Genomic DNA, 25,492 nt, shown 5'->3' on the forward strand with positions numbered 1-25,492 from the left:
TTATATTAATTATTTTCACTATGGACGAGATTTCAAAAGATTTAGAGGGATTTAGAGGGATTTAAAGGGATGTCTAAAGGTTTAAGATATTTCACACAATTTCAAAGAATCACGAAAAGGATTTCGACTGATTCTTAGGGAATTCAAAGTATTGAGAATGATTTTCCTAAAATAAAAAGGATTTTTAAAAAATCCAAAGGATTTACAAATATTTCTAAAAAATTGCAAAAGAAAGCATGAGATTTTGAAAGATATCGAAGTATTTTCAATAATTTTAAAGGATTGGGGAAGATTTCATTAGGATTTCGAAGATCATGTAATAAGATTTAAAAGGATTTTAACGGATTTGATGAGATTTCAAACGATTCCAAAGGATCACAAGAGATATTAAAGGTTTTTGGCCGATTTTTGAGGATTTTAAAGGATTTTAAGGAATTAAGAACGATTTTCCTCGATTGCAAAAAATTGATAGGGATTTTGAGGGATTTAGGAGATTTCAAAATATTACAAAAGAAGTCAAGGGTCATTATATTTTGAAGGATTTCATGGCAATTGAAATGATTTTAATGGATATCCGCAGTTTCGAAAGGATTTTAAGGGATTTCTAAGAAGCTTACTCGTTTTAAAGGTATACTAAAAGATTATCTACGATTATGTCAAATGATTTAATTTTGGACGTGTGGGCCCAATTTGAACATTCCTTTAGTGATAATTTAAATTATTAGGTCTACAAGTTAATTCGGTTCCTTTATTTTAATGTCTTATAAATCTTGATTGAACTTGCATTTTTTCCGTGCAGATGTAATTTTAAAGGGCGAAATAAAAACTTTTACACAAAACTTTATCGGTGGCGGACCAGCTGATTTAATCTAAAAAATCATAAGCGAATACAATCGCGTCCGACAAGGAGCGTTTGAGATACTGCGTTCTTTTTACATTCCAATTTAAAAATAGCTGTTGTGAAATCTCTAAAACTACTTTCTAGATGATTTATGTGTAACCGCAACTTCTCTTACGGCTTAATAAATAATTACGATCACCACAGCTGCATTTTTAAAAATTTTAATGAAAAAAAAATGCAATGTCTTAAATGTTTCTTCCTTGTCGGGCGCCATTGTATTCAGGCCGCCACATCTTATATTGTGTTTTACAGCTAAAGTGTCGCCCTTTAAAACTACCTCAGGGCGAGGAAAAAATCAAGAATAACCGAAAGTTGCAATACATAAAAGTAAAAGCACCAAATTAATGTATACATCTAAAAGGTGGTTTTGACCAGAATCTAGAACCAGTTAAGCTAACACTGATTCCAGTTTCTGGATAAAACTATCGTACGTAATTTAAACTATCAATTAAGGAATGTCCGAATTTACCCCACATGTCCGAAATTACCCCTCTTAATAACACCCGTGGTGTTTAAAAAATTTCATAAATTGTTTTTATCATGGAGAATTATACCTTGAGAGAACCCTTTCCCCCTAAAGGTATCACGTATTCGTGAATGATCTCTATAGCCCCACTCGTTCCCCTAAATAAGGATTTTAAACATTTTCTAGACTCCCCCTCACCATAAAAAAGACTTACGCAATTAATGAAATCACTCCTTTGTGAGAAAAGAACGCGAATATAATGGAAAAAAAGTCATCGTGACTTTCCTTCCGACACCGGATCTTCCATGCGAGCCATAGCTTCCGCTGGGAGATCCGGAATGAGAAAATTTCCCATGTCTATCTCACAGTTCGTCCGAATTATTAGAAATTACTGCATAATCCACGTTCGCTTTACAGTTCGTTAGGTTCGTTTCACTCCAGATATCGTATGGCTCGTGTCGCGACACGCGATGATTGTGATAATGATGATGATAATTCTGTAGGTGATGATCATAATGATGATGAGATTGCTGTACTATTATATTAAACTGATATTTTTACAATGTTTCGAATTTATTTAATTGCAACGCAAAGAAACGTAATATCAGCTTTGGGATAAAAGTAGACGACTAGTTGTAATTTTCTAGATTTTGTACTAAAAGTGGAGGATAATTACCAACAATCATTCTGCCGAGAAGATTAAATTGCAGAAGACATTGAAAAGGCATAACCTTGAAATGATTATAATTTAAATGTTTTCTTTTTAATCATATCAGAGATCAGAGCACAAAAAGAGCTCAAAAAGGGGGGAAATACGGTAAAGATTAAACATTTATTTTTGCATTTAGAAAAGAAGAAACAATCTTTTTTATAAGAATTTATTTTCATAAATTAGATATAATTAGTTCGTTGAAAGTCCATTTATGACGATATAAAAAATTCCGAGAAAACATTATATTTGTCAAATGAACAATCCTTACGCTAATTAATACTTTTAATGGAAAATTAAAACAAGGCTATTTAATGCGCTCAAAATAAAATTAAAAGTAGTTTAAAATCTCTTTAAATTCTTTGTAATCTTTTAAAATAACTTGTATTATGAATGATGTATGTTTCTCTCCCTTTCATGGGTTTTACAGCCTCCGCTCCCTGTACATGTATTTACAATTCCATTCTCAGTCTAACTTAACTCCCTTGCTTTCCCTTACTTCTACCAATTTCTTCATCCACATCACTCCCTGTCTATTACCATCCAAAATCTATCTTACACACTCATCCACACTCAACTGGTCTATATTCCTCTCCTGTACATCTCTCTAATGCATGTACCCATGACTCCATTTCGTATCCACATACTCCATAAATCCACTCCATAAATCCTCTCGTATATTGCAAACCCTTCTCATCTTTCTCCTTTCTTCCTCCCATTTTGAAATTCCTAAATTGACTCTCGCCTTCTTAGCTTTTCTTCAAACCTCCAGGCTCTCTTTACTTTTTTAGTTACCATTTGTACCCTTTCTAACTCTTCTATTAACATGCAACCTAGGACACTCCAGCTGACCTCATTACCCATCTCAGAAAACTCTCATGCATGCTTTCTACTTTCCTATACTTTATCCATCCACAGACCTCCACTCCATACCACAACACCGCCAAAACCAACGCATCAAATAACTAGACCCTCATCCTCCAATCGTCATTAAAACTTCTCTTTCCTATACCCTATACTTAGCCCATCACTTTACTCGCACATTCAATTATTTTCCTCACCTGCAGCTCCTTTCCCCCTTCTGCCTCCAACCAAAAACGTAGGTAACAGAACTCCTCCACAATTTCCACTTTTTGTCCGTTCATCTTCCAAACGTAATTTATTTTGCAATTTCTGTTTCTGAAGCACATCACCTTTGTCTTATCTACGTTCACCGTCAAATCTTTTGCTCCCAGATACTCTTCGAAGATTCTAATCATTAGGCTTATACCCTTTTCATCATTAGGTTCATACCCTTCTCATCATCTGCTAACAGAACTACATCGTCCGCCTTTGCTAGAGAGTATAGTTTGCTATTATCTTTTAAAATAACTTAAAATCTTTCAAATACTTTGCAATTTTTCGATTCATTCATATCCCTTGAAACTTTTGAAACCCGTGGAAATTATTAAAAATTTATCAGATGGAAATTGAATTAAAATTCTTCATTACATTTTTACATAAAAAAACGCCCGTTAAAAATGCAAAAGCGAGTCGACGTCTCTAAATTTTTATTTTCTACTATTAAAACATAAAGTATTTAAAAATACAGAACAATACATTTTTCAGCATTAAGAGTTCTACAATTGGTTAAAATGAAATCTCTGAAATATCTCTAGAATCTTATAAAATAACTTAAAATATTTCAAATACCTAAAAAATATTATGTCTTTCATAGCCGTTGAAATCTTCGGAAATTGTAAAAATTCATTAAAATATATCAAAATAATTTAAAAATCAATTATTATAATTTAAATCAAAATTATGTAAAAAATCGTTTAAATAAAATGCACGCGCGATCTGACCTTGGTTGTTTATTTTTTTATATTAAAACCATAAACTATTAGGTCTAGAAATTAATTCGGTGCCTTTTGGTTTAACTGGAATTGTTTCCCGCTCTAAGGTAGATTTAAAGAGTCAACCTTAAGCTTTCAAGCACAATATATAATGTGGCGATCCTGCTGACTTTACCTAAAAAATAATCAATAACTTGGCGTCCGACAAAGAAAGTTTGAGACAATGAATTTTCTTTGCATTACCATTGAAAAAAATGCAGCTGAGGTGACCGAAATAATTTTCTAATCGTTAAAAGAAGGTGTGCTGATACGTAAAACGTGTAAAAAGTGATTTCAGAAAGATAACAATCATAATTTTTCAATTGGATTGCAAAAAGCATACAGTTTCTTGAATGTTCCTTGTCGGACGATATATTCTTCACTAACACAAAATGTTTGAAACAAGTTAAATTATTTAAAGACTGATTATTTCTTATTAGTCAGACATGCTGTATCTGGAGATCATAAATATTATTAGTCAACTATTAATAAATTTTTAATAGTTATATTCCCTGAATCTTTAATTAAAAACTATTTATATTAGAAAATTGTACATGTACAATTAATAATTTAGGAATTTTAAAATTGAAAACATCTAGAAATTGTCTATTATTACTATATCAAAATTATTTAATTTCAAACGCTTTTAATTTGAAATTGTCTAGGCACCGAAAACAGAATCTATTTAGAAATTTTAAAATTAAACCCTAAGGGTTAATACGATTTTAAACAAAAAAAAGTTTTTTGTTTTGAACTTTTAACTGAAAAAGGCCATTTTTTCTTTACTTTTGGCCTTAAAAGTGTTAAGTTTAATTATTTGAGACAAAGTAAAAGAAACAGCTTTGTTTAAACTTTCATAAATCATTGCATTATTTATATATTGTAGGGAATATATATTTAAAGAAAAATTTTTTTCATCTACTAAAAACTTCGCTTAAAAGTAAATAATAAGTATTTAACTAGAGTTGAGTTGAGTGGCCGGATTCTATAATTAAATGTTTCACGCTAAACGGCGCGGCGTTGGCCACTGGACTCTTTCCAAACAAGTCTTGAATTTTAATTTAAAAGTATATATTCTAATAGGAAACTTTATTCAAATATTTTTCTATGTAAAACAAATTTTGATGTTCTACTACTTTTTGAGTAAATAATATAGGAAAATGTTTCTTTAAAATAAAGTTATGCATTATTAACTGAGACATTGCGTTAATCATGCATTTAAAACGTTCATAGCATGTATTGTCGAAGACATTTGGATAAAAAAACTTCTAGATGGACCTTTCATTAGAAAGGTATAAATATATTTTCTGCGTTAGAAATTATTTAAAATAAATAATCATTAAAAAATATGACGATTTCCTCTCGGTCGTGTGGGCCGTTTTTTGCAGGTATATCTGAATTTAAAGGACTAAACTGCTGATGGTAAATTATATTTCTTTAAAAAATTTTTTTTACCTCGATCTTTAAAAATACTGACAATAAAAATACTTATAATTCCGACTGATAAACGATACAACGTCGTATTGAGCGAGTTGCATTTCCACGTGAACGGGCTGCGCGGTTGAAATAAGGCCTTCATAACTTCTGAATGGTAATTTCTTTTGAATAATTTATTTCTTAAAAAACATATTTATACCTTTCTGAACAACTTATCCGCTAAAACTTTTTTTTGCTTCAAATTCGCTCGGCTCGTCATGGGCTTAAAGATATGAATGCATGATTTATGCAAAGTCTCAGGTAAAAATTTAAAACTTCTTTTTGTAATCAAAAACATTAATTATTTACTCTAAATGCCGTAGAACGCCCTTTATAATATTCTCAGTAAATGTCATGAAAAGGTTCCAAGAATTGGATATATTACGTCGATTTATAGTCAAACGTGACAAACAAAAATTTGTTAAAAAAAGGACATTTCGAGTTTTTTTTCGGAAGCGGAAAAATCTTCATTATATGTAATTTTTAAATTAAACTTCGAAAATTTTTCTAAATTGAGGTTCGTTTATGCATTTAAGTATACTTAAATTTATATTTTTATGTATTGCTTTTTATTACGAAAATCAATATTTGATGAATTTTATGAAATATCTGAAAATCTTTGCTATCTTTCTAAATCCCGTGAATTATTTAAAAAACATTATAAATCCAATACATTTTTTTAAATCGCGTGAAAACTCTTTGAAATCCTTTGAATTTCATTAATATATCATATAATCTCTTAAAATCCCTTTAAAACGAATGAACTTTCTTGAAATTCCTTAAAACCTTTCAGGAACTGAAAATCATTGAAACCACTTGAAATTTTCGAAATTCCATAATAATTCTTTATATTCTTTTTAAATTCCTTAAAATTTCTTAAAATCAGTTAATCCTTGGAGTTTCGTAAAATATTTCGAAATCTTATGAGACTTGTTAAAATCTTTGAAAATCCAATAAAATCCGTGGGAATATTTTGGAACTTTTGAAATTCCTTACAGTTTGTTAACTTTCTTGAAAAAACATTAAAACTTCTCGAAATATCCTAAAATCCTTTCTATTGTAAGGAAATCCCTTAAGTTCTATTAAATCCTTCGAAATCTTACGAAATTATTTTAAATCTTTAAAATCTTCAAAATCCTTAAAACCCGCGGGAATCTTTCCGAATCTCATAAAATCTCTTGAAATATAATCAAATCTTTCAAAACCCATTTCAAATTATTGATATATTTTGAAATCTTATAAAATCCCTTTGGGTTCCTTTCAAACTTTGAAATCCTTAAAAATGCCCTGGTATGATTCAAAATTCGATAAAATACTTTGAGATACATGAAATCCTTTAAAATCGTTAGAAATCTCATCACTCTTTTTTAAATATATTTTAAAATCGCTTAAAATCTCTTGAAAGCCGCAAAAATCCTTTTTAATTCCTTATAATCCATTAAAATTTATTAAAATTATTTGAAATCCAGTAAATCTCTAGATATCTGATTAAACTATTTAAGTCCCTTAAAATATTGTAAAGTCACTTCAGAAATTGATATTCTGTCCTCTGGAATCGTTGGAATACTCTAAGACGTTTGTAATTCTTTGAAATATTTTGAAATTTTTTGAGATCTCGTGAAAACCTTAAAAAGCTCAGGAAATCCTGTGAAATTATTGAAAACCCCTTCGCAGTTTTGTGACGAGAGCAGCTGCTGGTTGAGGAGAGAGGCGATGTTCAGTCAATCGTGACAAACCGCATGAGGACCGCACGCTTAGGGCATGAGTTGCGCCAGTTGAGTTGTATAAATCGAGGTTCCAGTGTATGAAAATAAGTTATGGTCCGTATTTCTGGAGGTATTTTAGGAGGGCCAAAAAGACTACTGAGCATCCATAGGTGCCATAGAATATTACTGCGCAGCGGCGCGAGCAATTCAATTAGAGGAGCCATGCTGTTTTATCATGAGTGCTAGACTGTTTAGCTAACGGTGATAAAATTTTCTTTTAAATTTTCTATCCGCAGAACATAGGCGGCTTATTTATCTCAGCTATCTATCTAGTTTTGCAGTTTTACCTAGACTGTATTGCAACTTGAGCTATATATCTCTAGCAATATATTTCTAACTAAAAAACCTGTACCAGATTTAAGTGCTTGAAATACGTGAAACCTCGTTAAATTCCGTATAATATTTTGTAATTCTTTGAAATAATTTTTAGTCTTTTAAAATACCTTCAAACCCTTGAATTCTGTGGAAATATTTTCAAACTACTGGAAGTCTTTCAAATCTTTTAAAATCTCATTAATGACGAAAAAAATGTATAAATTTTTAGTATATCGAGTAAAACATATAAAATATTATGTAAGAAGGGTTGAGAGTTTTAAAAACCTTACGAATCCCTCAACAATCATCCTCCAGTAATTCATGGAAGTTTTGTAACCTAAAATTTAAAAATATAGCCTAAAAGAGTTTTATTTTCTTGCCGCAATTTTCTCTCACGTTTTCTAAATTATTAAACAAGCTTGTGAAGTTCGTTTGCATTTGAAACAATGCACCTTGCGGAACTAAACGAGCCTGAACTGCAGTTTAAAAGCGCATTAGCTACGCCGTTTGGGTTCATTCAGGCAAAATGCTTCTGTAATCTATAGTTACATCCCACGTTTTGCAATTGAACTCGACATTGAGTTTAATCTCAGACTTGGTGATCTGATCTTGATACATTGAAAAATTGAAAGCGGAATCAAAATTGAAAGGATGACTCGGACGCATTCTGAAGAGGAGAATAACTTTCTCCAAGGTATACCACTGTACTGTATAGAGTCATATTTCTGTAAGAAATTGAATATTATTTCTTGGTCTCTTTGGGTGCCTTGGGCTCCTTGGTATCGAGTTATAACGTCGAACCCAATTCCAAAGTTAATGCGAGTAATTATTGATCTGGCATGGAGCAGGCAACGCGTCAAAAGGAGGTCGGCCTTTCTCTCTTTTACAAGAAGCGTTAGCAGCATCCTTCATCCGCCAATGTTCCTGTATAGGCGTGGTCGAGTCTTATTCTAACATTACAATCTCATGACAGAAAGAAAGATTTATGATAAATTTGTAACAGAGAAGTGAGACAATCTTGATTTGTGATCAACTTTCAGTTCAATGAAAATTCTTAATTATTGGTCATCTAGAGACGTTTATCAAAACGGAAAATATTGCTTTCTAACTTTCAATTAAACAGGGTCGTCACTGGACAGGGAAACCAAGAAAGAACCAGGAATTTTTAGCGGGCGAGAAACCCGGAAATAAATGTGATCAAATAAAGAATTTTATTAAACTTCAAGACAGTTTCACATTCCTAAAAAACTTTCAAAGGAAGTTTCCTCAATATACAACGTTGGACATTCCCTGGAGAAGGAAAGAAAATTAAATTGACCTTTCTGGGGCACGCCTTGTACACGTAAACTTATCAGAAAAGTTTGCTATTCCGAGAGCAGTTAAATTGTCTTGAAATAATCTATTTCAAGTCCTGAAATAATAGGGTATTAATTGCACTTCATTAATCTGGAAGCAGTCATTAATTCCACTACATAAATCAACGAAATCCACACGACCATTTTCCAGGACGATATTTTTCAGCTCAGAAGCTTAAAGATCTAAAATTGCTTTTTAATTAACTTTTCTGACGTTTATGTAATAGCAAAATTAATATTGCACTTTTATTTATTTAAATCGTTTACTTGAAACATATTTAGAGTCAATAAAATTGCGAAAAGCAATGTTTATATTTTTGAACAGTAGCTGACTACCTTTTATCACATCTCTTATTTATTTCACAAATTCAGGTTAGTTGTACTCAAACTTTAATTTGAATTCTTTGTTTCGAGGTAAAAAATATTTAAATGAAATTGACGTCTTTCATAATCATAATTTACGTTGTCTGTGTTCAAGTGAAACCAGAAATAGAAAGTTCATTGTCTGCCATTCAGACAGTGGTTCCTCAACTTATTTTTTATATCACACATTTTAAGAATTTCAATTCGTCATTCCAATCCAACAATATCTCATTAATCTCTATACAATCTTTTTCTCACAGTCATGAATTTAAATGTATCTGCCTAAAAAATGCATTTGAATTCGTAGGTTTTGGTTCATTTTATATCTTATTATTTCTTATTTGTAATTACACATTTTTTCGAAAGTAAAAATTACAAATTCTAGATGCAACGGTGATAGTTCGCAGAGATAAAACCCGGACTTTATGATCTCTAAAAGAGAAATATCTCGGAAATATCTCATTGGAGTTCAGAGTCACGTGACCGTGATATGGCATCTGCAACATAAAACAGCTGACAACGATAATTCATGTTAGGAACAACTCCCTTCAATTTTCAGTGCAATTCAATTAATAACGCATGCATGAAAACATATTTGCTTATACGCACAATATAGTACAAGTTGCATAAACAATTTTGCATATCAAATTTGTGTAATCCAGTTAAGTTAGAAAAATTTTAATTGCGTTTAACCAAGTACCTTTGATCTTTTTACTGATTACAATTGTTTTCAAGACAGATAGATTTTGGTTGAGGGCCGTTCAAAAACTACGAGACGCTATTTTGAAAACTTTCTCGCCTCCACTTTTTCGTTCACACTAAACTGTTGCATTTACAATAAATGGTCGAACTTTAAAGCAAAATAGACGAATTTTAAACCAAATAGTTGAGTTTTCAACCTCCATAGACAAATATATATCCAAATACTAGAATATAAAAACATAATAATAATAATAATAATAATAATAATAATAATAATAATAAGAAGAAGAAGAATTAGCTGCAAGCACTAACAGATGCATTTTTAAACAAACAGTCGAATCCTCAAGCCGAATAAACGATTCTTTTTAGAGGATGGTTAAATTTTCAACCAAGAACTGTTCCAGCAAAAAAAAATATGAATATTCAGTCCAAAAAGACGAATTTTTTATAAAGCAGCTGAATTTTAGACATAAAAGTATGACTTTTTAATCAAATATTTTGAAACGAAAATATTTCTATTAACCAAACCGTTGTATTTACAACCAAATAAGTGAACTTTGAAGACAAAGTAATTAATTTGAAACAAAATAGTTGAATTTTCAACTATGATTAATTATTAACGAAAAATATTTTATCTGATACCTCAAAAAAGAAAATATTTTATACTTGAATCACAATCAGACCAAGTTAATTGAAAAGGTGAATTGATAACCAACAAATAAATACTTGATATTTTATAAAAAAGATTTTGATTTTAAATAAAAAACAGTTGAATACAACAAAGAACAAGGAATGTTTAAAAATTAGTAGAATCCTCAAACAGTACAGATTAATTTTTAACCAAACAGTTGAATTTTTAAGCAAAAAAGATATAATTTCTACCAAAACAGATGGATTTGCAAATCAAAGAGACCATTGTTGAAATTTTAAACTAAAAAGGCGAATTTTCTAGAAAACATTTTTATTTTCAACTAAAAACTCAATTTTTAACCAAATAGTTAAATTTTTTACGAAAATAGTAGAATTTTCGACCAAAAACGACGAATTTTAAACAATACAGTTGGATTTTGAAGCCAGAAAGATGGATATTCTACAAAACAGTTGATGTTTCAACCCGAAAATATGCATTAACAAACAAAAAAGTTATTTTTTAATCAAAAAGTTAAATTTTAATCTAAAATAAATCAATTTTGAACCAAAAATGCAATGGTTAAATTTCTATTGGAATAATTATATTACAAATCAAAAAGCAAATCATTAAAAAAAAATTGAAATTTGAAACCAACGAAATATATTTTCAAATAATAAAATGGATTTTAAGCAAAGTAGTTCAACTTTCAACTAAGTAGTTAAATTTTCGATCAATAAAATTAATTTCTTACCAAAAAAGACAAATTTTTAATAAAATATGTTAATTTTCAATATTCTCACATTTTAACTAAAAACTATCAATTTATTGAATTTTCAACAAAATAGTTTAAATTTTGAACCAAAAAAAGACGAATTCTGAACTAAAATATAATAGTAGACTTTTTGATTAAAAGGAATTAAATCTTAACGAACAAAAAAAACTTGGATTTTATTATTAACTAACTGGATAACGGCGTCCCGTTGCGTCACATTGCGCAAGTTAGCTATCAGTATTCACACAGCCCAGAACCAAAACTGGGCTCAAATCCAAGTTCGAATGTAATAATTTTTATTCTCTCGATTATTTCAAAGAATTGTTGTTCACACTTATATTTTCCACATGTAATGTGGCATTCTTCACTAAACCTGTTACCACCCCCACCCTGACAGTGTGGTATAGTTTTTTAATGGCTCCTTAGACACAGAAAAAAATTGCCTTGTACAAAAAATTTTTTTCTTAAATATACATGAAAATTTTGTTGAATCAAACTTTTGGTTGATTCAACTAAATATTAAATTGATTCAGCAGAATGGTTGTTTTGAATGAACCAAATATTCCATCTACCGAAAGATTTCCTTAAAACAACCAATAAATTGAGTTGGGTCAACCGGATATTTTATTGTCCATATAATAACCATATTCTATGGTTGAATCAATCAAAATTTTGTTCATTTAACCAAATCTTTGTCCGAGTAGATTTTATTTATGAAATTATGGCGGGAATCGACTTTCTCAGAGTATAAACTAAACTCTGAAATGTGCTTCGCCGACGCGTTGTATTAATTACTTTCTTGCGCTAACTTGGGTCTGAGATATTATCATTTTAACAAGGTACATTTCTCCGTCGTCCGTCGACACTTATAATGTACTTACGAAGGTTGCAACCTTTTTCGCGATAACTGTATATATCTATATATTATTTTATAAGCTGTATAATATCAGCGCGGGAGTTATTTTCTGCTTTTTTCCCACGAGTCCGAGCAAGATTCGATATTGTATATAAATATATTATATATATTATACTATATGTATGACATGGAATGCCGGCCGGGTGTGCCACTTGCGCTTAGCACTTTCTTTAACTGCCCACCTTCGCTTTCGCCTTCATGTTTTCTTCGAACCCAGTCGCTCGACTGCAATCAGCCACCCCCTCCTGGATTTTTTTAACTTTCCCCTTTTTTAAATTAGTTCTGCTTTACTGAGAAATGGAGAAAAATATTAATATACGAAACATTTTAAAAGATTATATGTGACCATTTTCAAATTCATTCATTATTCACTTTGTCCACATTAAAGATCATTTTCTTTTTTACCGCGCCTACTTTGAATACAATTGTAAATTTCACTATGAAAAAACAAACATTCTATAGGTTTGGTGCGGATACTATTGTCTTCAACTATCAATTACTTTTTGAAGTTAATTTTAGAAATATAGCCCTTAAAGTATTTCATTGATCTTTTGAAATTCCTTTGCTGATACCCCTCGGAACCTATTAAAATATCCTAAAACCTTATAACTCTCATAAATTAATTCTAAATCTTTTAAAATTTTAAGAAATTCTTTAAAACAGCATACGATTCTTTTGAATTTCTTTAAATCATCAAAATCATTGGAAACTTCCTAAAATTGTTGTATTCCCTTAAGCATTTCTTGGAATCATTGGAAACACCATAAATTGTTTCAAATTCTTTAAAATCTTTTAAAATACCTTAAAATCTATCAAAAATCGTTAAAAATCCCTTAAAAGCCCTTAAAAGTCTTGAAATATATTGAAAATATTTGAAAATCTTTTCAAATCTTTGAAATCTATTAAAATATTATAAAATCCTGTAAAATTATACATGAAATCTGACGATATTTGAACAAATACTTTTTAATATTTAAAGTCCCATAAAATTCTTTGAGATTCTGGGGAATTAATTGAAATGCCTTATTGAGAGTCTGAAATACCTTATAATTATTAAAATCCTCGAAAATCTTAAAGTCTGATATGCATCCTATGAAATCCTTTAAAAACTGCAAAATTCAAGGAAATGCTTCAAAACCGCATAATAACCGAATTTTTTTAAATTAACTTCAAAGTTTTAAAATCCTACGAAATCCATTAAGATTATAAATTTTTTGCAATTTATAGACTTCAATCTTAAGAAATTCAAATCCGATTAAAATCAAATTCAAAATCCTATTTAATATCCAATAATCAAGTTAATGTAAAGAATTCCTGAGAATACAACCAAGAACCCAACGACCAAATTTGGATAAACACCATAAAATGGTCCTATTGTAATTTAAAAAAAAAATCTTCTATAAAAAAATCTTCAGACAAAAATGAAAAAGAGAAATTTTTTAAAAGTTAAAATAGGAGCATTTTATAGTGTTTGTCCAAATTTGGTCGTTAGATTCTTGGTTTTGTTTTCAAGAATTATATACATTAATTTATAGACATATTATAAATTATTTACCATTTATTTATTTATTTACCATCAAAATCTTTTAAAATTCCTTTCAATATTTAAAAGCTTTAAAAATTCCTTCAAAATTATATAAACTTCCTTGAGAGTTTTTGAAATCCTTTGAAATCTGTTTAAATCATTTAAATGCCTGAAAGTCAAATCTTTTAAACTGTTTTAACAAAATTGGGTAGAGCGGCTTCTAGGGGTGATTTGTCAGACTTTTTATCAGATCGGTTGATGTATCTCAGTCTGCTTCTAAATGACAATTTTTAGGAATAAATAATAATATGTCTATTTTTGATCTGGAAGCTATTTAAAGGCAATAACCGAAGCTTTTTTCATACAAGAAAAAAGAACACTAAGTTCGAAAAAAGTCTGATAAAATTGTTTGATAAATTGATTAGTAAAAAATTATTTTGTTAAAATTTCAAATGCTTTAAATTAGGAAGAGTTCTAACGCTTTTATTTTGTAGTCAAGTATTCAATATTACAATTGAACACTTTTCTGGTATGAAATTTAACCACCTTGATCTGCGCCTGCCATTGAGTTTACTCAGGTGATATTTCTACACTTATGCCGATAACTCCCGGGTAGCTAGGAATTTATGTAGCGAATGATTCTGCGATGAAGAAACTGAAGATTCCTACATCCAATTTTCTTTTTCAATACTCATAGAGGAAATTGTTTGCCAATATTTGAAAAGGCAGCAACTATTAAGATTTTGAAACTAACAAATAATTTTCAAATGTTTTCAAAAAGGTAATGTCTTCTGACTATTAAAATAATAGACCGAATTACTGTGCAGTTTTCTCTTTAAAAGGAACATGTGCCTCTTTCGTGTTTTTACGTAGTAAATTATTGTTTCTTCTATTTGCGTAAAAAAATAAAAACTATAATCAACATAAGGAATGTAATACAATGAAAAAAAGCCTGAAAAACTGTTCAATCTTGTAAAACTAGGACTCTTTTTTGTTCTGTATAATTCCAACGGAAAATTCAAACAAAATGATGATTTAACTATTTATTTATGTGATTCATTATTATAATGATTATGTTGTCTTGTTCAGCGTATTTTTCAAAATAATATTATTAATTGTCTGTTGCAAAATATGAAATTAAAAATACTAGGCTCCATAAAAAGTAGGAGTTGTATTTTTCAGAAATTAAAACTTATTACCTCATGGATGATGTGAATGATTTTTTAAAACTTTAAATTGGATATTGTTATTATAAATGCGGTTATAGTGGTTATAGTAGTTACTATAAGTATAACTTCTACAATATTGCAAAATTCTACAAAAATAAAGCCTTAATGCGTATTTCCCTTCATGTAATTTTTAAATAAAATTTCAGAGCTGTACAACTTGAATTTCAGGAATAAAAACTTGACACTTTTAAAGTGGAAAACTTAAAAATCGAAAAAAGGTTATGACGTTATATCAATAAAAATAATCAAAGCAACCATAACATTTTTTACGAACATGTCCTGATAATCATAGAACATACTAATAATATAGCAGAATGATGCTCTTCTTCTCGAGAGAATTTATTTCATATGACATGAGGTAAATGTCATTAATGATATTTTTCATCGCAGATTTAATCCCTGATTATGACGTAAATATCATATCACGGTGTTACCTGGGTAAATCAAGGGTTAATATAGCTGGTTTAGTTATACATTTTTTACTATGCATGTAACATAAGATTTTTAACATAAGATTTAACATAAGATTCTTCTTTTTTTACATGAATGACAATTTTCCCTCTTTTTATTTGAAACACATTACAGAACAGGAAATATTACTTCATCACTATGTGTTAGGTAAGTTAAGAAATAAAACACGTTTTAGTACTTTATATTGATACTGTTATTTTCTGAAAATTGATCTATAAAATTGAGTTAGAACTAACAATTGTAAAGCATAAGAATAATCGTTTTACCGCATGGAATATATTCAAACTTTAGCATTTGATATGTGATTTACCGGTGAAAATAATTTAACACATGGTGTTGACATTTTTAAGGTTTACAAATTTTAATATAATTAATTATTTTATAGACCAAGATAATAAAAATAATAATTTCATTTCTAGCTTAGTTAATCTCATATTTAACTCCAAGATTGAAAATATGTGGATAAATTGACGAACGTACTATTCTTGCGAAATCCAACTTTTTTATTAATGCTTGATACCAGTAATTTAACTTCCTACAATTAATTTGCAGCACTATTGTTTTGTAATTATAGAAAAATGTTAGATATCTTAATTAATGTGAACGTATTTTAACAATGTAATGTTCTAAACGGTACTCTTACAATTTCATCATGTTTAATTATAGTCATTACATGGTGTGAAGAACTTTTTCTGACACAATGAAAAAGATGATTTAATTTCTATATTATATGATATTCTAGTTCTGAGACAGAATAAATTATTAAAATTAAAAAAGCAGATGTTCAAAATTGAACATCGTGCTTGAGAGATATTCGAAATGTTAATCTCAAGGAAAATTTTAATTAATATATTTCTTTAAATATTGAGAAAGGATATTGTCCAAGTTAAAGAGAGGCTTCCAGCTAAAATCTACATTAAACAATTTGTTTATTATTTTCGATAAAGGACCAAGTTTATTATCTTGAAAAGCATTATACATATTTAAAAAAATCCATGAATATATTGAGTAACATATTTTAAAATAAGAGAGGTTTGTCTCTCATGTATGTCATTATTAAAAGAATTTTAAGGTAAAAAAGAAGGTACTTTAATTAAAAAATTAGGAATCATGCTTATTTTTCTCTTATAAGAAGATTTAGCACCAAGTTCGATGAACGAGATAACAATGCTTTCAACCTATAGTTACTAATGATACTTATAATCGGACAAAATGATTTGAAAGTTTTCGAAGATTACATAGAAGTATAAAATAAAATTGATAATAAAAAGCAAGAGAAGCTGAGATCAATGAACACAAAGCGAGACTAATTTCCTGTCATACCGGAACAACTAGGAAGGCGAGAAAACAGGTACGAAGAAGCCGTGACTGTTATTTAAGGAAAACTAGTCGCATTATAATGGCCAAACTAGATTCATAGCAGCCATCTCGGCCTGAAACGAGTCACGGTTACGCTTACTCTTCACGGTAAAACAATTAAGAAAAGACGCCCGGCTTTTTCAACTATTCTTCCCAGTTTATTTTGCACGCTCATGCAATTAGTGATTAACTGTTATAAATACAGAGTAAATCCCGGAATATTAAACCGTTGTATATTATTCTGATTTCAACTTTTGGGGATCCAAAATTAATTCGTACACAACTTCATTGATATTGATGTCTGTTCAGTGCCAGTCATTATAATCATCGTTACTATATACATTATATATTAATTATGAGCGTCTTTTTTTACATTAGTTTATTATAGCCTAAAAATGGTCCAATTTTTCGAAGACGGCTCATATTAAAGGTCTTGGTATGTACATATGCATTCAAAAGTCAACTTTTCTATGTCAAGGATTGAAAAATAAGAAAAATCGTTTTTTAGACTACTAGTTGGAAGCTTTTTTATTAGTACCACTGCTTTCGAAGATGTCTAAATTGAAATTCTTGCAATGTATATATGTGCAATATATTATAACATATTCTATGTGTTACTTTTTTGTTATTAAAGATTGAAAAGTACAAATAATGAAGAAAATTCGTTTTTAGATGACTGTGCTGGAAGCTATTCTATTTTTCCCATTTCTCACGGGAATGGCTCAAACTAAACGATTAAGCATGTAGATATCTATTAAAAAATAACATTTTCTATGGAATATTGAGGTTAATTTACTTTTAGGGGTTTAAAAGTTAGAAAACTGAAAAAATTTTGTTTTTCAGACCACCATTGTATATTGGAAGCTTTTCTATTAGTCTGATTGTTTTCAAAGATGTATTAAATTGAAGCATTTGGCATGTTAATTTAAATAAAACAATCATATTTGCTATGCTAAAATGTAGGTTTTTTCAAACAGTTATTAAGAATGGGAGAATGGAAATGAGAATTTTCGTTTTTAAACCACTATGCTAGAAACTTCACTTTTATTTCGATTTTTTTCAGGGGTGGTTCAAATCGAACGTCTAGAAATATAGATATGCTTAGAAAATAAAATTTTCTATATTATAATATTTTTATGCTTTTTATGAGTGGATAAAAAATAAGAAAAATCGGCAAATTTTGTTTTTAAGCCACTATATGCTAGAAACTTTTCTATTATTCCGATTTTAAGTAGCGTGGCTCAAATTTAAGGTCTTACCATGTAGATGTGCATTAAAAAATAAAATTATATAAATAATAGTGTTACTTTTTTGTTATCAGTGTAGAAAATTGAATAATTTGTTGTTTTTTTTAGATCACTATGCTGAAATTTTTTTTAAGTTAAATCAAAAAGAATTAACTTGAAACCAAAAATAGTTGGATTTTAAAAGAAAGAGATGAAAATTCTACAAAAATAGATGAATATTCAAATGAAATAGATGCATGTTTGGTTGAAAAAATTATATTTTTACCCAAAAAACAAACTTTCAACAAGACCGTTAATTTTTCAACCAGAGAAAAAATTCCACCTTCAATTATGAATGTTCAACCAACAGATGAATTTTTAACAAAAAAGTTTAACTTTCAATCCAGAAGTTGAATTTATAACCGAAAACATTCACTTTCAACCAAGGGGATTAATTTTATAGCAAAAAAATTATTTTTTAACAGAATAGATTGGTTTTTAAAAAACAAAAATAAATCATTTGTGAGAAAATTGTAACAATTTTAACCAGAGGTGAATTTTCAACTAAAATGATGAATCTTCAACCTACAAAAATAATTAAAAAAAAAAAGATTTTTCAAACAAGAAGATTAAATTTATACCAAAAAGATCAATTTCCCACAAAATATATGAATTTTATACCGAATTAATTAATCTTCAACTAAACCTATGATTTTTTAATAAAGGAGTACCACTTCCAACCAAGTAATTGAATTTTCAAGCAAACAGTTCAATTTTAATCTAAGGCAGATACATTTTCAGCCTAAGAGATGAATTTAAAAATAAAATTTAGTATTAAAAAAGTTGAACTTTCAATCATGTAGTTTAATTTTCAACAACAAAATTTTGAACAAGGAAAAAAGACGAATTTTCAAATAAATTGTTCAATTTCAACCAAAGAGATGAAGTTTTAATTAAACTGATGTATCTTAAAAAAATCAATTTTTAACAAAGGAGTTCAACTTTTGAAGAAATAGTTACATTTTTAAGTAAAAGTTAGGAATTTTCAACAAAATATTTTCTACAAAACAATTGAATTATCACCAATGAAATTATTTTTAAAAAAATAGTTAAATTTTTTAACCGAAAAAGACACATTTTTTTGTTTTTTTAACTTGCGAAAATGGTTCTTTAGATTGTCATATTTCAAGCTCTTGTCGAAAATGAATGATTTTTTATATTTTTAGATGTAGGAAATTTCTTTGAAAGTTCAGATTTTAAATTTCACTCGACATAAAAATCCATGAGAGGCAATTGACCTTGAAAATCAAAATAGTTTGTGGACAATGCAACTATTTAGTTAAAAATATCTTTTTTCAGGCATCAAGGTGTATAAGTTGCATAACAATTCCGCCTATCCACAATCGCGGATAAGAGAAGTTTCCCTATTCGAAAGCCATTTACGCGATGCGGTCTCAGCAATCGTGGGAAATCGCTGAATTAAAAATAAAGACGAGAGAAACATTTTGAACGAAGAAATGACGGTTCTCGAGTGAACGATGCAATTTATTTTGCATTACTGGAATAATAAAAAAGGTTGCGGTAACTTCGAAGTCTTATACAGAATGTCCTTGGGTGACTTTCAATTTTTGAAATCTTTACTTTGTAGGGAAAATTTACATGTTTTAATTTGATTGGAAAGTGTGAAAGCCGATGGAGAAAAAGAACTTTTATGCTCATAGTAAAATCTAAGTTTGAAGTTTGATAAAAGAAATCTTAGAAGAAACTTGATAAATTATCAAATTTTCACTCAGAAGTATAAAGTATATAAGTTGTAGGAAGCCTTGAATAATTTTAATAAAAGGGATGTCAGAAGGGGCCGTTCATAAATTACGTTAACAATTTGAAAGGGAGGGTAGGGGTAGTCGGTTGAAGAATTCTTTTTTTTCCCTGACTGAATTAATAAAATCCAATAAGAAAATGCAACTATTTTTTATTGAAAAGCGCACGATTTAGTATTTTTTTGGTGAAGAATTTCATTATTTCGTTAAAAAGTTATTTTTTGGGTAAAAAGTTCAACTGCTGGGTTGAAAGTTGAACTGCTTTGTTACATTTTTTCGAGATCCATTCTTTTGGTTGAAAGTTTAATTATTCAATTTCTATAAAATTAATCTTTTTGATTGAAAAATTACCTTTTGGTTTTAATTTTTAATTTTTTTATTAAAAATTCTTTTTTTTTATTTCTCTATTTTACTTAAAAATTTTACAATTTTTTTAACAATCATTTTTCCTGAGAATCAGTCTTTTTAATTAAAAATAGGAGCATTTAATTTTTGGTAAACATTTTGGACGGAAATTAATGTTCTTGGCTAAAATGAATACTTTTTGGTTAAAAATGCAGTAGCTTGGTCACAAATTAATTTGTTTTGGTAGAGTATACCACTATTTCGTTTGAGATTAGATTTTTTGGTTGAATTCAACTTTTTTTATTTTAAATAAAAATATTTTTGGGTAGAAATATCATAGTTTTTAAAAAATAAAAATTCATATTTTTATTTTAAGATTCATTCTGCTTTTTAATATATATTTTTGATTATATTGTTTAGAACTTTTACTACTTTGTTGAACATTTATTATTTTTAAAATTCACCTCTTCGCTTCAAACATTTTTACATTCTCATCATTTATGATTGAGAAAGTATTAGAATTGTCGGAAATTTGGCATCACACTTTTTCAACGGATCTCCACGTTTCGAGACCCCCTGATTTCGAAAATCAGGTTTTTACGATGGCGTCTGTCTGTCCGTCCGTAAACACGATAACTCTCGAAAAAATGAGTTCGTGAACCAGCTATTTTTGATAAAAGTTCAAAAAGTGAGCGCATTTTGAAAACTTTTGAGACCACTTTTTTCTGAATTTGAAAATTCTATGTATGGATATTTATAGTATTAAAAAGAACAAACAATTTATCCTAATGACTTTTTTCGATAAAAAGGAAATTCTCAGAGTTATAGCATTTTCAAAATTTTTTTAATCAACCGAAAATCAAATTTTGAAGCCGAAAAACGCACGATATGAAAAAAAGTCATGAGAAGAAAATTATTTCATTTTGAAAAGCCCTACAAGATTATCATAACGAATTTTTGGATTTTCTTCAAAAATCGAAGTTTCAAATTTTGATTGCACAAAAAATAATGGAAAATAAAAAATTCCATTTTGTGGACAAAATATGTAGGATATGAAGAAAGATGAATTAACAAAAATGGTTATCCCAAAAAATATCTACAACTTCATTAAGAATCACTTCTTGGTAGGACGCGTACTTTTTGTTTTATTTGTGAAAAATAACGTTGAGAAAAAATAAAATAAAAGTGTGTGGAAAAAAGACGAAAGTTATGAGAAAAAAAATCCAACAAAATCTGTTTACAAATGCCCGTTGGAAATCGAGCGCGCAGCGCGAGTGTCACGATGAGAATGTGTACCTCAAAGCCTACAGAGCTTTGAGAAACTTAATCTTTGACTATCCTTAATTAAGTAGATAATTCAGGATATGAAGATGCATGTAAATACTGCCATCTAAAAGAGATCTTTTTGATAAAGTTTTTTTCAAGCATTCCAAATGCAAAGCCCTAGGCGCGCTCAAGCTTGCGAGCGTAACTATTTGCTGAAGTATTCAACCATTACTGTTAGAAATGACATCTTTCTTGGTTGAAAGTGAACGGTTTTGCTGGAAATTCCACTGTTTTTGGTTTAATTTGTTTTCTTTAAAAATTCGACCATTTGGTTGAAAATACATATATTTTTAGGATGAAAATTCAACTATCGTAATGAAGTCATTGTTTTTGGCAGGAAATTTAACTGTTTTGTTAAAAGTTCACCTTTCTTGGTTGAAAATTCATCTTTTTGATTGGAAATTAACTTTTTTGTTGAAAATCCAATTGTCTCTTATAAAAATGGTCTCTTTAGTTTCAAAATCTAACTATTTGGTTAAAAGATCAACTATTTTGTTAAGAATGTATCGCTTTTGGTTCAAAGATCAACTCTTAGTTTATTATGCAATTGCTTGAATAAATTTTTTTTGTAGAAAATTCATATCTTTTTTTGTTGTAAAAATTCAACCATCTTGTTCGAAATGCAATGTAGCTATTCCAACCTTAAATCTGATGATATTAAAGTGCTTCATATAAAATTCGATCAGGTATGTACATTAATTTTATTTAAAAAGATTTATTGTTCTATTTCTCCTCAATTTTCCTGAAAAATTAGCCTATTGTCCCTGTTTTAAGAGAATTTTCGTTTTTCGCGGGAGGGGGGGGGGTATAAAGATACGATTGCAAAAAAAGTGTGCCGAAGACGGGGGCGCGTAAACATAGACAGACAGGAATTGGTGACGTAGTTTATGGACGGCCTCTAAAGTACAGGAATTAATACGAAGAGCTGAATTTCCTGCAAGGGATCCTTTGCATAAGATGAAAAACTTGTAGATTATTCAAACGTCCCTTCTCGCTTGATATTAATTAATCGTTAAATTTATGTAGGAATCTCTGATTGAAAGAGAACTTTATCAGTTCGATCCAATACTTAATCTTTCCTAATTAAATTCTTGCACAATAGAGCAGATTCATATCATTACAATTGAATTATTAGAAAGGCATACTGCATTCTTTAAATTTGTATTGACTAACAAGGCTGTGGACAGGGGAGAGGTATGGGATTTGAACCCCCCCCCTGAAATTCTTGAAACATGTAAATAATATACATATAATCTCCTGTGTGCCGTTGCACCTCCGCCTGAAATTTTTCCTGGTGTGTACCCCCCCCCCACCCCCCAACAATTTTTCTAACTACGGCCTTTTCGACTAACACAAGGAAAACCTTTTAAACCGAAAAATATTTACTTTTTTTTTCGCATTTTTAGGTGTTAAACCTTTTACAATAAAACTTTACGGTCGCAAGGCGAATAGGTTGGCCTTTAGAAGAAATGTTATCAATCTAACATTTCCTGATTTTTTCTTTTAAAGCCACCTGACTCAGCATCGGTTTGTATAATTTAGATATGAGATCTATCAGGTGGTTTGATTAAACGGTGTATCTGCAATTCCACGCGGGATAATTAGACTAGGATCTGAGAAACATAGTGATTGCAGGAGGCCCCAAAGAAATTTCTTGTGATCGATGGGCGTGAAAATGAAGCCTTCCTGGTGTGTCCAGAGTAGTGTGAAATTATTGCATAACGCAATTTAGACATTTATAGAGATCTTATCCGGATCAAGAGGTTACTGGTCAGAATGTTGTTATTAAACCATCAACCCGTATATGTACATATCCTGCAATCAGGAGACTTTCCTCATTCACAGAAAAACACCTTTCAATTACTTAGAACATGATCCACATTCATGGGATTGTTTAGTAGACAATACTATAATTGTTTCGTGTAACTCTTATCAAATATAATTTTTAACCAATTATTATTAAAGCGAGGCCAGAAATTAAATGTTATTAGGTGGTCAGATATCTTGAGAGTAATACAAATTGCTCAGAATATAGTTCCAATGATACTTAAAAGCAGTCGTAATTTGTTTGAAGAAATAATTATTAACTCTCAAGTGCCAGAGCCTCGACATTTTCCGTTCCACCTAGAACGGGTCCAGCAGACCCGAGAAAACTATAAACTGAAATATCTTCAGTTTAAATAGACTTAGCTCCATTTTTTAAATTGTAGTACAGAGTCTCGCAAAAATCAATACTGTAAAAATAGATATGAAAATTAATTGCGTATAAGAAATATTTAACAAAAAATTATAATACTTTTGGGAAAGAAAACACTGCTGAAAAAATATCCAGATCCCTGGGATCCGTTCTAGTACTTGAGGGTTATTTATGTACCTTTCTCCCTCCTAGCCAAACATCCAAGCAAATGCGAATACTTATAATAAAGTCGAATGCAGCCGCGGGTTTTCACTAATCGTGATTGAATTCATAGAGTGGTTCTAAGGCCACATTATAAAAGAAAAATTCTCACAGACCCATACCCAGCGAAGTCGCTAAGCAAGAAAATAATAATAATTATGTTATTGATTTTTTAGATAAATTACGAAAGTAAATTCAAATTCATGTTTAGTGTTACAAGCGGTAAAAGTTATCCATGATGAAAAAAAGGATAGAAAAATTTTAATATTGAGCCAGTATTGAAATACCTTAATCTTTGTTTTCGGATTGAAATATTGTAGAACTTAAACGCTTTCAGATCGATTTGACTTATATCATTTAAAAATTGATAATTTTTTACATTCAATTTGAATTGGAAAAGTAAAATAATAACTTAAAAATTTTTACTATTTAAATTGTGAAATATACAAATAGTTAAGATTTTGAAGATTCTGTAATTTAAATATATTTTTCTTATTTTCTCGGTTTCAGCAAAAAATGTCTGCCAAGCTGTAATATCGCGATTTTCAATTCTGATTTTGTTAAAACTGGAACATTTTTTTATCAAACATTTTTTATTCTTATTCAGCACCCCAAAATCTGGGGACAATTAACATCACTTTAACCCCCCCCCCCAAATTTGTAATGCTTTAAATGTTAAATTATATTATTTTTAAAGTTTATAAAATTTGCATTGGTAAATTTCATAAAGTTACTTAATTCTATAAGGGATCGTCCACAAATTACGCAAGACGTTTTTATTTTGTTTATATCGTTGTGTCTCTCTCAACTTCACAGCAATTTTATGCTCGTCTTTGTTCAAACAAAAGAAAAACGTCTTACGTAATTTGTGGACGGTCCCTAAGATTAGGCTTTTGCTCAACATTGAAAACTTCCAATGTGAACTAATAGAATTTTTTAGTCCCAGGCACTTTCCATTTTTCCTTTAAAATAATACATTCTATCCAAAATTATCTCAATTAAGTACATATATTAAAGCACGATTTAGTAAGGTTTCAAAATTTAGATGACTTCGTTTAGAAATTATAAATAAAAAAGTAAGCAAAATGTCTTGTCACGCACCTGTCCCAAACCAAAAATGTTAAATAAAAAATGGAAAAATAATATTACAACCATTTTTCAATTATTTGAGATTCACAAATATCACTTATATTGAGTTGAAAAATATAAAAATGAAGAGTAGTTAAAGTCTGAGTCACAAGTTTTTTGTCTGATTACACTACATTGGTATTTTAGGATAAAAGTAAAAAATAAATTATTTAAAGTATTACTAATAAGGGTTGAAGTTTTAATATAACACTTAAGGATATTGTATTACAGCTAAAAATCGGTTTATCAACGTAAACTCTAAATAATAGTTAATAATAATCTCTACTTTTTATAAAGTTTCGGATAACGTCCTATAATAATTTATCATACTTCAAAATGAGAGAATGTTTTGAAACGCTGAAGTCAAAATCAAATAAACGGTGAAAATAGTAATTTTTCATATTTTTATATATTTCGAT

The 25,492-nt window shown here is 29.3% G+C and overlaps 1 protein-coding gene across 2 annotated transcripts in view; it reads right to left on the minus strand.

Annotated features, from left to right (window-relative positions):
- LOC117175802 overlaps window positions 1–25,492 on the minus strand; it is a 39,689-nt gene that overhangs the window by 12,997 nt on the left and 1,200 nt on the right. The window lies entirely within an intron of this gene.

The sequence above is a fragment of the Belonocnema kinseyi genome, chromosome 7 (assembly GCF_010883055.1).
Source record: "Belonocnema kinseyi isolate 2016_QV_RU_SX_M_011 chromosome 7, B_treatae_v1, whole genome shotgun sequence".
Taxonomy (NCBI): domain Eukaryota; kingdom Metazoa; phylum Arthropoda; class Insecta; order Hymenoptera; family Cynipidae; genus Belonocnema; species Belonocnema kinseyi.